This window comes from Protopterus annectens, chromosome 14.part0 (assembly GCF_019279795.1).
Source record: "Protopterus annectens isolate FY-2018-M chromosome 14.part0, PAN1.0, whole genome shotgun sequence".
Taxonomy (NCBI): Eukaryota; Metazoa; Chordata; order Ceratodontiformes; family Protopteridae; genus Protopterus; species Protopterus annectens.
The window spans coordinates 550,404,920-550,417,871 of NC_056748.1; the positions used below are offsets into that span (position 1 = coordinate 550,404,920).

Below are 12,952 nucleotides of genomic sequence, written 5' to 3' on the forward strand. Positions count from 1 at the left end.
GGTACACTGTTTATGTCTGGCATGGTATCCATACCTAAAAGCATCTGTTCATCTTTTGATCATTATGGGATAACTTGAACCAAGGGAATCCATTTCAGGGAAAGAGAGCCTTGGGACATCCGCTTTTTCCATTTTGCATCTTTATCTTTCGATAGTAAATGAGAGACATAACAGCAAAAAGAAAACCGAAAAAAGGACAGAGTTTTGTATATAGCACTATGTTTTATAAAACTGGCCCTAGTTAAGATCAGTACTAGTTGCACATTCTTGTGACCGACCGATTCACACACTAATGATGATGTGCAATGAATGGTATCCTTTGCAATAAGGACCAGTGAGGGCTCTGTCTAGTGCTTGGTTAAAGTGACCCCGGTACACTGCCAAGCCAGGTTAAGACAGATGGGAATGGTCCCCGGTTTTACATTGACATGCTCACCAGCTACTGGCACATGTAAAAGGGTTTTGTCTATTTTGTAATAACAGCACGTTGCTAAGTTTTAACATAGTCTTACAGTGTATGAATAAATTGTACATCCTGTAGCAAGGACGCCCTTCCAAACTGACCACTCCAGGAGTGAAACAAACGCCTGAACTTTCAAGACTTCATTATTGGAAGAGTAATTGTCGTTAAAGCCAGAATGTCCTCTTGTCATTAACAGCTAGTTGTAGCTACGAATATTTCCCGTTATCTGCATGACTGTACAGCTGCAAATTGATTCAGTAAGCACACTGCCGGCATCAAGCACAAATGAGAATGCTGACGTTTCCTCACTGGAGTATATCCAACCTGCTGGATATAAAATCCACCAGCAAAGATAAATAAATAAATAAATAAATAAAATAACCACCTTAACGGTTAGAAAAGAAGCACCCTCTGGGTACTTAATTACCCCATAACCAAGTGCAAATCATATATTCTTCATTATGGTCTACTGAGTCAGTTTTGCATATAGCATAGATTTATTACGGCTGGGGATTATTAGCTGATGTGATCAATTCAATGCACAAGAGGGATAGCCTCCTATAGTGAATCAGTTTGTTACTGCCAAAGGGCTCGACTTTCCATTTTCAGAATGTGGTACACTACCTCGTAATATATGAGTAAAATCTGAAAAAAATTAAGAACAGCTCCAACTCTTTTAAAACGTGTTACCTTGTATTTACTTTAGATGCACTGAATTAATATCATATCATACCTGTCAGGGTTGTGGCCACAAATCTACATTATGTACTCAGACCTAATGTCGTTGCCTCCATCACCCACCTATTATTTCAAAAATATACTCAACCCTCAAAATGTTGTACCCAGACATAAAGGAAAGGGACACATTATGTTCATCTGTTACCATTTACACCCGTAAAGAAGATAGTTTTGAAGGTACATTCATTTCACATAAGTATTCCTTGTAAAACACTATACTGTAAATATTTGTTTACACAGTTCTAAACATTATGTGCTTTGTAAATGTTGACATTTTCAAGATGTGCTCCTAAAAAATGTACCTATTTGAGTACACCGAGTATGCCTAGCTACGCCAACGAGTTACCTCTCAACCTCTTTGTGCTTGAAATCTGGACAAAGCTTAAAATAATGGAAGGTCCAAAATAGGGACATATTTTAAATATTGCTCATATAAACAGAAGTTGCTAGAATAACAGGATTTGTGTTAGCATACATTTTGAAGGGTACGAAGTCTAAAACTCAAATGTATGTCATTATTTAGTGACTTCAGTCCTCAATGATTTGCCAGAAAACCACAACTTGTATGAGGAATACACCAAAAAAAAAATCTGAGGCAAAAATCTGGACAGTTCAGAGGTACATAATTTACCATGGATATTAGTTAAAAAAATAACACTGAATGTTTGACAAATTCTTTTACTGTAGATCACTGTGGAACACAGAATTTTTAAGACTCGGGATGGAGCGCTTCCTTATAATGAGTTTCACTTGAGATGAATGGGCAGCTAATATTAACATTTGAAAAAAAAAAATCTGAGGCAAAAATCTGGACAGTTCAGAGGTACATAATTTACCATGGATATTAGTTAAAAAAATAACACTGAATGTTTGACAAATTCTTTTACTGTAGAACACAGAATTTTTAAGACTCGAGATGGAGCGCTTCCTTATAATGAGTTTCACTTGAGATGAATGGGCAGCTAATATTAACATTTGAACTTGGAGTTGTGATGTATGTATGACTGGGGATGGTCTTATATGTGTGTGTGTGTGTGTATGTCTATATATTATATATATATTTATTTATTTTATTTAACATTTGTTGACCGGGAAAGTCCGACTAGGTTCCACAGAGCCTGTTTTCAGCGGAGGCCCGGGGAGAAATGCTCCAGATGCATGTTTTTGGAATGTGGGAGGAAACCGGAGTACCCGGAGGAAACCCACGCGGATGCAGGGAGAACATGCAAACTCCGCACAGAAGGCACCCCAGCCGAGAATCGAAACCAGAGAACCTCTTGCTGGGAGGTGACAACGTTAACCGCTGCGCTACTGCGCCGCCCTATATGTATGTATGTATGTGTGTATGTATATATATATATATATATACACGTGTATATATATATATATATATATATATATGTATGTATATATATATATATATATATATATATATATATATATGTATGTATATATATATATATATATATATATATGTATGTATATATATATATATATATATATATATATGTATATATATATATATATATATATATATATGTATATATATATATATATGTATATATATATATATATATATATATGTATGTATATATATGTATGTATATATATATATATATATGTATATATATATATATATGTATGTATATATATATATATATATATATATGTATGTATATATATATATATATGTATGTATATATACATATATATATATATATATATGTATATATATATATTTATGTATATATATATATATATATATATATATATATATATATGTATATATATATATATATATATATATATATGTATATATATACATATATATATATATATATATATGTATATATATATATTTATACATGCATATTTATATATAAATATATATATATACATATATATATATATATGTATATATATATATATATATATATATACATAGATATAAACATGTAAAGACACCCACACGCACAGTCAAAACGTCTTTTAATGAAATGCAGCAACTCCAGTGGTTCTTTTGACGACCACTTTATAGAATATTAAACAATGTAGGTGCAGTAACAGAAAGGTATTGTTTATCGAGGATTTTATTCGGTACGTGCAGTTACATAACTGTAACAAGTGTCAATTATAATAAATGGACATTACTAAATAAACACACTGATGAATAAAGCGTGCAAGCATTACCCGTCACACTTAGCAGATAGCTTGTTTAGCCAACTTCTTCCAAATGTTGTGAATATTGTGTATTAGTTATTAAATACCAATATTCCCAGCCTTTCGTATGTGTGGCCTTTTAGTTGTAATTTCATCTGAAATGAGTACTGATGTGTAACAGCGATCCTGCTTGGAATGCGTGTATGTAAAAAATGCTTTGCTGCAGAGTTGCAGACTGTGCATTCTTTGCCAGGGTCAGGTTTCCTTCGCTATTATAGCGTTTAGGAAACTGTCACCGTATTACTTACCCCTGGACGAGGGAGCCACAGGGGGGTTATTAATAGTGTTTCAAGTAAAACTGCTGTTTGCTTTCCTCAGCTTCTGACAGTTGATCATTTTACAGTGCACAGCAAGCTTGCTGAATAAGCAAAAAAGTTGTATAAAAGCAAGGCTAAGCATAGCCAGTCACCCAGACCTGCTTTGTAAAATGTGCCAAAGACAGAAAAAAAGATGACTGACGGAGGAATAACCCCCCAAAAAGGTTCAGACGTTGTAACTTTCGATGGAAATCAACGCATTTTACACTGAATACAAATTTAGTAAGGCTTCAGCATTTGTGTGCGTCCCAGGATGGGGTGGCACCTTTGGAATTTCTATGCCTTGCGTCCAAAAAGTGCCAGGATAGGATGTTGGTCCCCACGGCCTTGCAACGGATTAAGGCGATAATAGGATGATGAATGGAAGTTCAGCATCACTGGCCTTGCCTGGGTGCAATACCTTTATTGCTGTGTTATGGGTAACTAAGAAGGTGAACACATCGTTAGAAACAGAGGAAGACATCGTCTGACATTACCAGAGTGCAGAACAGCAGCTGCTTTAATTGAAGTACGTTTGCCATCATTTTGATTGCTATACATCCATCACCTGCAGCATCTTTTTGGAAAGCAGCACGCCATTCTTTGGAACTCACTGCCAGTTTATAGCATCTAAGATACTGTTTTCATATCGGAGTTACCAGCAGCGTGCCCCTGTGATACTTAATTGAAGGCATCCAGCTCAAACTTATAACAACTATCCGGCTCCCACGTAAACATACCAAAGTGGTGTGCGTGGCGTTTGTACGGAAGATGGAGCGCACCGGTCAGTGTTTTTATAATATTCTATTGCGTTTCAGAGCAACACTGGGCTGCTGATATAAATAATATGTCACAGATGACCTCCAGAATTAATATCTTTACTAAACACCTGATCCGCACCCCCTTCACTATTTGTACAAAATAATAAATGAGGTCATATCACAGTGTGTGCTCAATATATTTATTTCGATTTTTTTTTTCTGAGCTGATTTGCACCCTTACCTGTAAAACAGTTTAACTATCCTATGCAACTGCTACCACAATTCAAGTGCCAGTATTACAATATTTCCCTCTGCATGGATGATGCTTCTCTGGCGAGTATTACAATATGTCCTTCTGCATGGATGATGCTTTTTGCAGCCAGGCACACTCTTTGTAGTCTACAGAGTACATTCTTTCTTGCATCACTCAGAAACATTGTGTTTTTCAGGCTCTATTAAATCTACAACTATCTAAAGCAACGCCTCCAACAAGTACATAACTTGCTTACAGAGTCTTGCTAATCTAAAAACAATACCTTTAGTATTTTTTTTTTGGGGGGGGGTACGGAAAATGATGTCTACATTTATTAACTGCTGGGGGCAACATTTTGAAAGTTGTGTCTATTTTTTAAATGCCAGGTGGGTTGAGGCAGTAAAAAAATAGTTTTTGAGCGCAAAATGGAATTTTATCACTACACCAATGCTCTGGAGCTCTTCTTTTGTTAACACTGTTTACCATACTTTTCAAGTGCACCTCATTATAAAGAATGTTCTTCCTTTTAAGTCTTAAAAAAACAGTGCTCCACACAGTTCCACAATGAAAGGACCTGCTATGCATACATTCAGTGTTAAGAATTTTTAACTAATATCCATAGTAAATAATACTGCATCATATTAATTCATCAAAATAACTTTTTTTATAAATGGAAAGTAATACACTTGAGTCATCCTGTGAGCCTCTTAGTTAAAGTTGTCAGTAAGTGTTTCACATGTTGCCCATTTGTTCCACATTATGACAGATAGTGCTCCAAATTTTGGAGACGGAAGGTTGAAAGCTTTGGTGGTTACACAAAACTTAAATATTTGTTCACAGCATAAACAAACTGTGAGCTAGAGGGCTTGATGGCCTTTAGTAATTTAATAGTGTGTATTTGTAAGATTATCCTTTGTATGTTTCAAAAAGCATGCACATAATTTAGGCCTGCATTAAACACAAATTCAGAAACACTTTTACAACATTGCTAATGTGTGCTGTTTTAAAATACAGTGCAATGTGCAAATGATCCTTGATGTGGTTGAAAAGGTTTTGTGGGCCACAGGACTAGGGGCAGGCAAGAAGGACCAATTTTTTCCCCCTTGAAAATCCTATTGCATTCTTCCCCTTAAAATGCCATGCCTCACAGCACACCCTAGAGGGTGACATCAGGACTTAACAGGAGGTAGTTTGGCACTAGTGGAAGCAGGTGATAGTCATGCTATAATAAGGCTGAAGGGATACAGCTAACATACAGTACAGTTTGTCCCTGATCCCATTCAAATGCAACCTGGACCAGTAGATGGGGAATCTGAAATTTACTTCTTGAATGGTACTTATGCCCCTGTTGGATGTAGGCAGCTTGTAAATTCTTTGCCAGCTAAACCCAACTAAATCCCCTTGGGTAAATTATCCTGTCATTTACAAATGGGAAAACATGGGTAGGCTTAAAAAGGTCACCAAGGACACTTAGCCTAGTAATCACCTCTGAACCTATGACTAGCACACCATTAAATTAGAAAAGCATCCTTCAATAGATAAAACATGACAGGAGTTCTTGCCTGTTACATCACTTAAAATGTTTTAAGACTAACAGGAAAGCAAATAAACAGGGCCATTCTTATCAACCCTTAGAGCATGGAGAGGGTACAGTTTGGGTATTCTCTTACATGTGTACTTAATTTCCTCAAGATTTACTAGACATAAATATGAACAGGCCACATTTTAATGGTTGCAACATTTGTCCTGAACCATTAGAACTGGTTCAGATGTCCATTGAAACTATTGAGTGGTACATGCTGTTAAATAAGAAATGAGAGATTGATAAATTTAACTTGTATGCAGGCAGTGTCATGTATAGTTGACGTGTTTATGAAATGCCGACAGACAGGTAAATCTAATATTTGTCTGTCTTATTCGGCAGTGGTCTTTAACTTATGTTAAGTGGGAAGAAAGTGTTGTCTCATTTTCCTTTCTGCATCTTACTGTATAATTTGTTAGTACCAAGGATATGTCACTGCCACCACTTTTAAACTAGCCCTCCTATAAGGTGTGAATCACTATTGCAATGGATTATAACACCAAATATTATTATATTATTGCAAGATGAAAATGAAAAACATTATATACCAGTGGTGAATAACACACTAGAACTACTTATCATGTACACAGGAAAGGTTGGAGCTGCATGACAAAGTGAATGGTTTATATTTTTTATGTCATTTCATGACAATGAAACCTTTTTTTTTAATTTATTTATTTGCTATCCAAATAAGTCCACTGCACACAAGTGTTCATTTCAGGGACAATTAGAAGCACTGTCTGGTTAAGTAACTTGCTAAAAGGTACACAGCAGGCAAATGGAGGCTGAGGGAATCAAACCCAGTACAAGAAGTAGCAGCTCTTTAAAAGCTCATTGTCTAAACAGTTTACAGCCTTAATCCTCTGTGCTGGCATATTAACCAAAAAACAAAACTAAAAAACACCAATGAAACCTTGTAAAATCACGAGCAGAAACTATGAAAGCCAGCAAAAAATCAGTAAATCCAATAAAGTTGAAAATATAATCATATGAAACCGTTTATTTTATTATTTTATTAACCAAACATATTAAAACCTGTGTGCCCACACTCATTCAGACACCATTTGCTTAGTCAGTTTATAAAAAGAACTTTTAAAATACTGAAGGGTGAAGACATGTTCTTGAGTGTGTGTGTGTGTGTGTGTGTGTGTGTGTGTGTGTGTGTGTGTGTGTGTGTGTGTGTCTGTGTGTTGCAGCTAAGCTCTATATGTCTGTCCTCCATCAATGCCCTTGTCCCATCTTTGCCCTATTTTTTATCAAGCAACTTTGAACTGTCTAATGTTTTTTACTGTATCTTTGCCTCTGGCAATGCATTCTAGAGTGCTACCACCCTCTTAGGAAAATAGTATTTCTCAGGTCTAAGTTGAAATATCCTCCTTCCAGGTGTGGACTCTGTCCTCTGCCCACTGTACTTCCCCCATGTCGCCAGCTTCACTTGTCCCAAGAGAATGGATTTTGTCCAGATCAAATCTGCCATTTCTAATCTATTGTTTAATTGAAAGATGACCAACTTTTAGGTGTCTCCAGAGCTTCTATATCCTTCTGTGTTTTGATAATACTAGGATTACTGCTTTTTTTCTAACACAGTATTCCAGAGTTGTCCCTTTCAGTTCCACCTACAAGGATTTTCTCAGCCTGCTTCAGCTCTTGGGATAAAGCCCTGACCATGACCTGGCTGAATACAATTAAACTAGTAGCCTGGGTGTTAAAAGAGGTGGGCAAGTGAGGGTAGAAGTGAAAAGCCAACACTGGCTTGCCTACACTGGAAAGAGGGAATAGTCATTTAGTTGGCTGTTTCAACACATATAGATAATGAAGAAACAGCCTTTACTGTGGATTACCAAGCCAATGAAGGTAACCCTAATCAGGATGTGGGAGAAAACATGAACACACAAGAGCAGGATGTAGTAGGCCCCCATAGTGATCAGGATGTCCATGTCAGCCACTAAGGGTTGTGGTTTAGGCCAAAACTGGTAATACCCTTGTTGTTCACATTGTTAGATGCAAGGAAAGGCACAAACACCTTCATGTCATAGCAAAGCTATGGAGAGGATCATAATGGAGCTCATAAACAAAGATATAGGGGACTTGCAGACATTGGACCCGACCCAGTTTGGCTTCGTCAAGGGCAGATCATGCCTTTTGAACTTGGTCGACTTCTTCGAAACAGTCACCAAGGCCATTGATGAGGGAAAGGCAGTCCATACAGCCTACCTTGACCTTGCAAAGGCCTTCGACACAATACCCCACTCGGGTATTGTAGAAAAACTTACCAGCTTAAATGTAAACCCATATGTCACAAGATGGGTTGCAAATTGGCTTAAGGACAGAACCCACAGGGTTAGAGTTGCTGGCGCTATGTCAGACTCCAAGCCGGTCACAAGTGGTGTCCCACAGGGCTCGGTCCTTGGCCCCCTATTGTTCGGCATCTACTTCTCAGAAGTACAGGCCAACATGGGAGGACTTTGGCTGACAAAGTTTGCAGGCGACTGCAAACTGGGCGCCATAGTGGAAAGTGCATCGGACACGGATATCCTTCAGAAGGGACTCACGGAAACAGATAGCTGGTGCCAGAGCCATGGCCTGAAGTTAAACGCCAAAAAATGTATAGTCATACCCTTCGGGAAAAACAAGGTAACCCCAAGCTACCATATAGGTGTCAATCCACTAAGCACAGAAGAGGTTATCAGGGACCTGGGGACCCAGGTTGACAGTGGCCTTTCTTTTGACACTCACATTGCTAAAGTGGTTAGAAAGACCTTCCACATTGCCCACCTGATCATGAAGGGATTCACATCCAGATCTAGTGAGGTCATTGTTCCCCTGTACTCTTCACTTATCAGACCAATGATCGAGTACAATGCCCCATTCGGGATGTATCTCACCCGACATCTGCAGCAATTGGAGAGACCCCAAAAGTTCCTCACCAAAAGGATAAAGGGACTCCAAAATCTGTCATATGCTGCCAGATTGAAGAAACTCCAGCTCTATTCAGTTGCATACCGTCTGCTCAGAGGTGACATGTGCCTGACATACAAGGCCATGTCCAACCCGGAATTAATGGACATGCTCCACCTCAAAAAATCCAAATCCACCAAAACCACTAGAGCAAGCGACTTAAACCTTAGCACGGATATAAATAGGACGTGCTGGATTTATCACTCAGAGACTCCCTATGCTGTGGAATAAAATCCTGGTCCATGTGAGGCAGAGCACCTCGCTGGCTCTGTTCAAGAGAAATCTTGACCTGTGGATGGGAGATCGTAGGTTTATCCCGGGAATCATCTCTGTGTCACTGCTGGACAGAGGCACAACAAACTAATGGGCACAGTATTTTTTCATATAAGGGGTGGCGTAAGCCACAAAAATTTGGGCTAGGCTTATAAATGCCTTAGGGCAGATAGCCTAGTATAAACCTATGAACCTATGAACCTATGGATAATGAACCTTGGCTGTAGCCTCCATGCTGAGGATTTCCAAGCTGGCAGGGGAACAAAGGGGTCTTAGGACATCATCCTTGTTTCCAAGCTGGCAGGGGAACAAAGGAGTCTTAGGACATCACCCTTGTCATACTATAATTAGGCTGTAGGGATACAACCAATGTATAGTAGTGTTTGTCCCTGACCCTATTCAAGCTCAACCTGGACCTGGATGGGGAATCTGAAATTTACCTCTTGAGTGGTACCTGTGTCCCTGTTGGGCAGAGGCAACTGGGTCATGGTCAGAGCATTCTCTCTTGCAAAGGGTGACTGATGCCAAACAGGCATAAAAGGTAAAAATTAGAAAAAAAAAATTCTCAGCACCTGCAGAATCTATTCTATACAATATAATCACTGGATTTTAGTGGTATACCACTTTCTTTTCACACTGTATATTGTGATCTAATAATGGGTATTACCCCCAACCCCTTTTCCTACGATACCTTGATTAAGGACACTATTACCAAGTCTCCATTTCTTATTTTTTAATGTGCACAATATTGCCTTTGTAAATACATTTACTGCCAATCTTGTCACAATGTAGTCACTGTAGGTTGTCATTTGATTGTACATAACTAAAACATACGTCTTCTTTCAGCTTCTTCCCTGTTAGGAGTCACCTCAGTGGATCACCTGTCTGCTCATGATTGGCAGTGGAGTTTTTACAGTGTCGAGTTGCCAGCCAAGTGCCCAACCTTCCACAGAAGGCACACACATGCACTCATGCCTAGGGCTAATTTAGAGTGTCCAATCCACCTACAGCATGTCTTTGGGATGTGGGTGGAAACTGGAGCACCTGCAGGAAACCCACGCGACCACAGGGAGGACATGCAGACGCCGCACACAAAGCACCCCAGCCAAGAATCGAACCGGAAAGCCTCTTGCTGTATGGTGGCAATGCTAACTGCAGCACCACTGTGGCCACCCTATGACTAAAACATATTATTCCTAACAAAGTATAAAACTACAAAACTGTATATCATCAAAATGTATACTCTTCTTTCAGGCTGTGTGACCAGTAATGGAAGAAAAAAGATTACCCTTCTTGCAAAAATATTTTTTACTGCTGTTTTTTAAGTGATACAAAGTTTTATTGGTCATTTGTGATCAGTGCTTTACAAATTCAAATAAATAAATAGTTTTGGGTTTGGTTACATATATTAAATGATATGCAGGCTTGTGGTTTTATGTTTGGTCACATATATATTAAGTGATATGCAGGCTTGTGGTTTTGCATTTGGTCACATATATTAGGTGACGCCCAGGCTTGTGGTTTTATAAGTGATATGCAGGCTTGTGTTTTTATGTTTGGTTATGTAGATGCAAGTTTGTGTTTTTTATGTTTGCCCACATACATTAAGTGACATGTAGAGTTACAGTTTTATGCTTGGTTACATACATTAAATGATATGCAGTTTTGTGGTTTTATGTTTAGTTACAAATAAATTAGGGTTTAACGATATGGTCATCTGCAATAGAATTGCCACTGCAGATTTATGTGATGACCAGTTGCTCATTTGTAACTGCCAGGCTACTCTTTATATTTCAGTATATAAGCTTATATTCTCCAAACTCAGTGTGCTTCCTGACAAAAATCATATTAAATAGAACTGGTCCCAGCTCTGAATCCCGTGGCATTACACTTATTTATGACATTTTATCATTGAGAGCTCCCTTCAAATAATTATCCTCTGTTTCCTATGAGAGAGTTATTTCCCAGTCCAGTAATCCATTGCACAATGTTGTGCCCCACCATACACTTTAATAATATTCCTACTATGCTCCTGTGAGATATAGTGTCAAAGGACATAGTAAAGTTCAAGCACATTGCAATCATAATAAAGACAGAGCCGCATAAATAAATAAACACTGACCTGGCAGAAGCTCTGCAGTATGAAGACAATGTTTATGAGTGGTTTAAGAATTCTTTTTTGGGGATCACTACCAGCCTGTCATGTGCAATCTCTTCCATGATTCCTTCATAAAATAGAAATGAGCTTGAAATGCCCTAGCTACTTAAACAGATGTTTGCTAAATAAATCAGAACAACTGATCTCCAGTGTTCCAGCACTACAGTGGTGAGATCTGACTGTGGTTCATGGACTACTACTGCCAACTTCTTTAACACTACAGAAGATAGCTTATCTGGGTCATACACTTTATCTGTTCAAAGATTCTTAAATGTATACATTTTTATAAATTTTGGCCAACTTCCCCATCTATAGTCACCATGTATCATGTCAATGACTTGCCCATTTGTTTCTTTCAAGAGCTGGGACAGGGAAGGGTGAGATTTAGGAACCATGGCCATTATTCTGTGATGTTAGAAGGTTGTTGATTTTCCTAACAGCTTTCTTTCTTTCTTTCTTTCAAAAAGAAGCATGATGTAATTCCTGTCAATATAAGTTCATAGTCATATAATAGGCTAACAACCACCATTAGGCATTAGTAAGCCTAGCTGTGCATCTCAGGGTCCTTAGAAGTGTATGCTTCTACCTATTCTGAATATTTGGTGTGCACTCCTTTTCAAAGTTAGTGCCCTTGAGTACATGTTCTCTGCACTTCCAACTAATTTCCCACCCCCCCCCCAAGGACCACCCCTATCACCTGGACTGCTAATCAAACACAGGTAACCTGGGTTATAGTCAGGACCAAACCCCTACATCATGGAGCTGACACTCTCCAGTAGGAACTCCACTGCTACATCCTGTACAAGTGTCAAACATGCCATGCTTTTCAGACTCCTGTGAAGCTAAACAACTGAATTCTGATTGTTACTTTAGTGCCAGCAGCCTTTCTTTCTATGAACTACTGTGTCAAATGTAAATGTTTAATTCACATAATTAGAAATTAGCTTAGTAATGCCAAGTCATGACACTGCAGTGTGCTGCTTTTTTACCATTGATAAAATATTATGCTACACTGGGTATCATTAGGCAATTATAATTTTTGTCATGTGTCAGTTATCTACACCTCTGTGTACGTGAGTGTGGCAGCATGTGCATTTGTGGTGGTGGTCTGCGCAATAACAACACCATAAACAAAGTGATGTAGAATGATGTAGCTTTTGTAAGGGATAACTGATGTATTTTCTGAATGATGAGAATTTTATACTGAGTCAAAGGTAATTAATGACATCTGTAATACAAAACACAGGTGT

General features: G+C 38.2%; 1 long non-coding RNA gene across 1 annotated transcript in view; it reads left to right on the top strand.

The window, feature by feature from the left end:
- Positions 1–3,844: 3,844 nt before the first annotated feature.
- LOC122789093 overlaps positions 3,845–12,952 on the top strand; it is a 54,672-nt gene continuing 45,564 nt past the window's right edge. The window contains exon 1 of the long non-coding RNA XR_006362768.1: positions 3,845–4,501. This is a non-coding gene — a long non-coding RNA (uncharacterized LOC122789093). The remainder of the gene's footprint in view (positions 4,502–12,952) is intronic.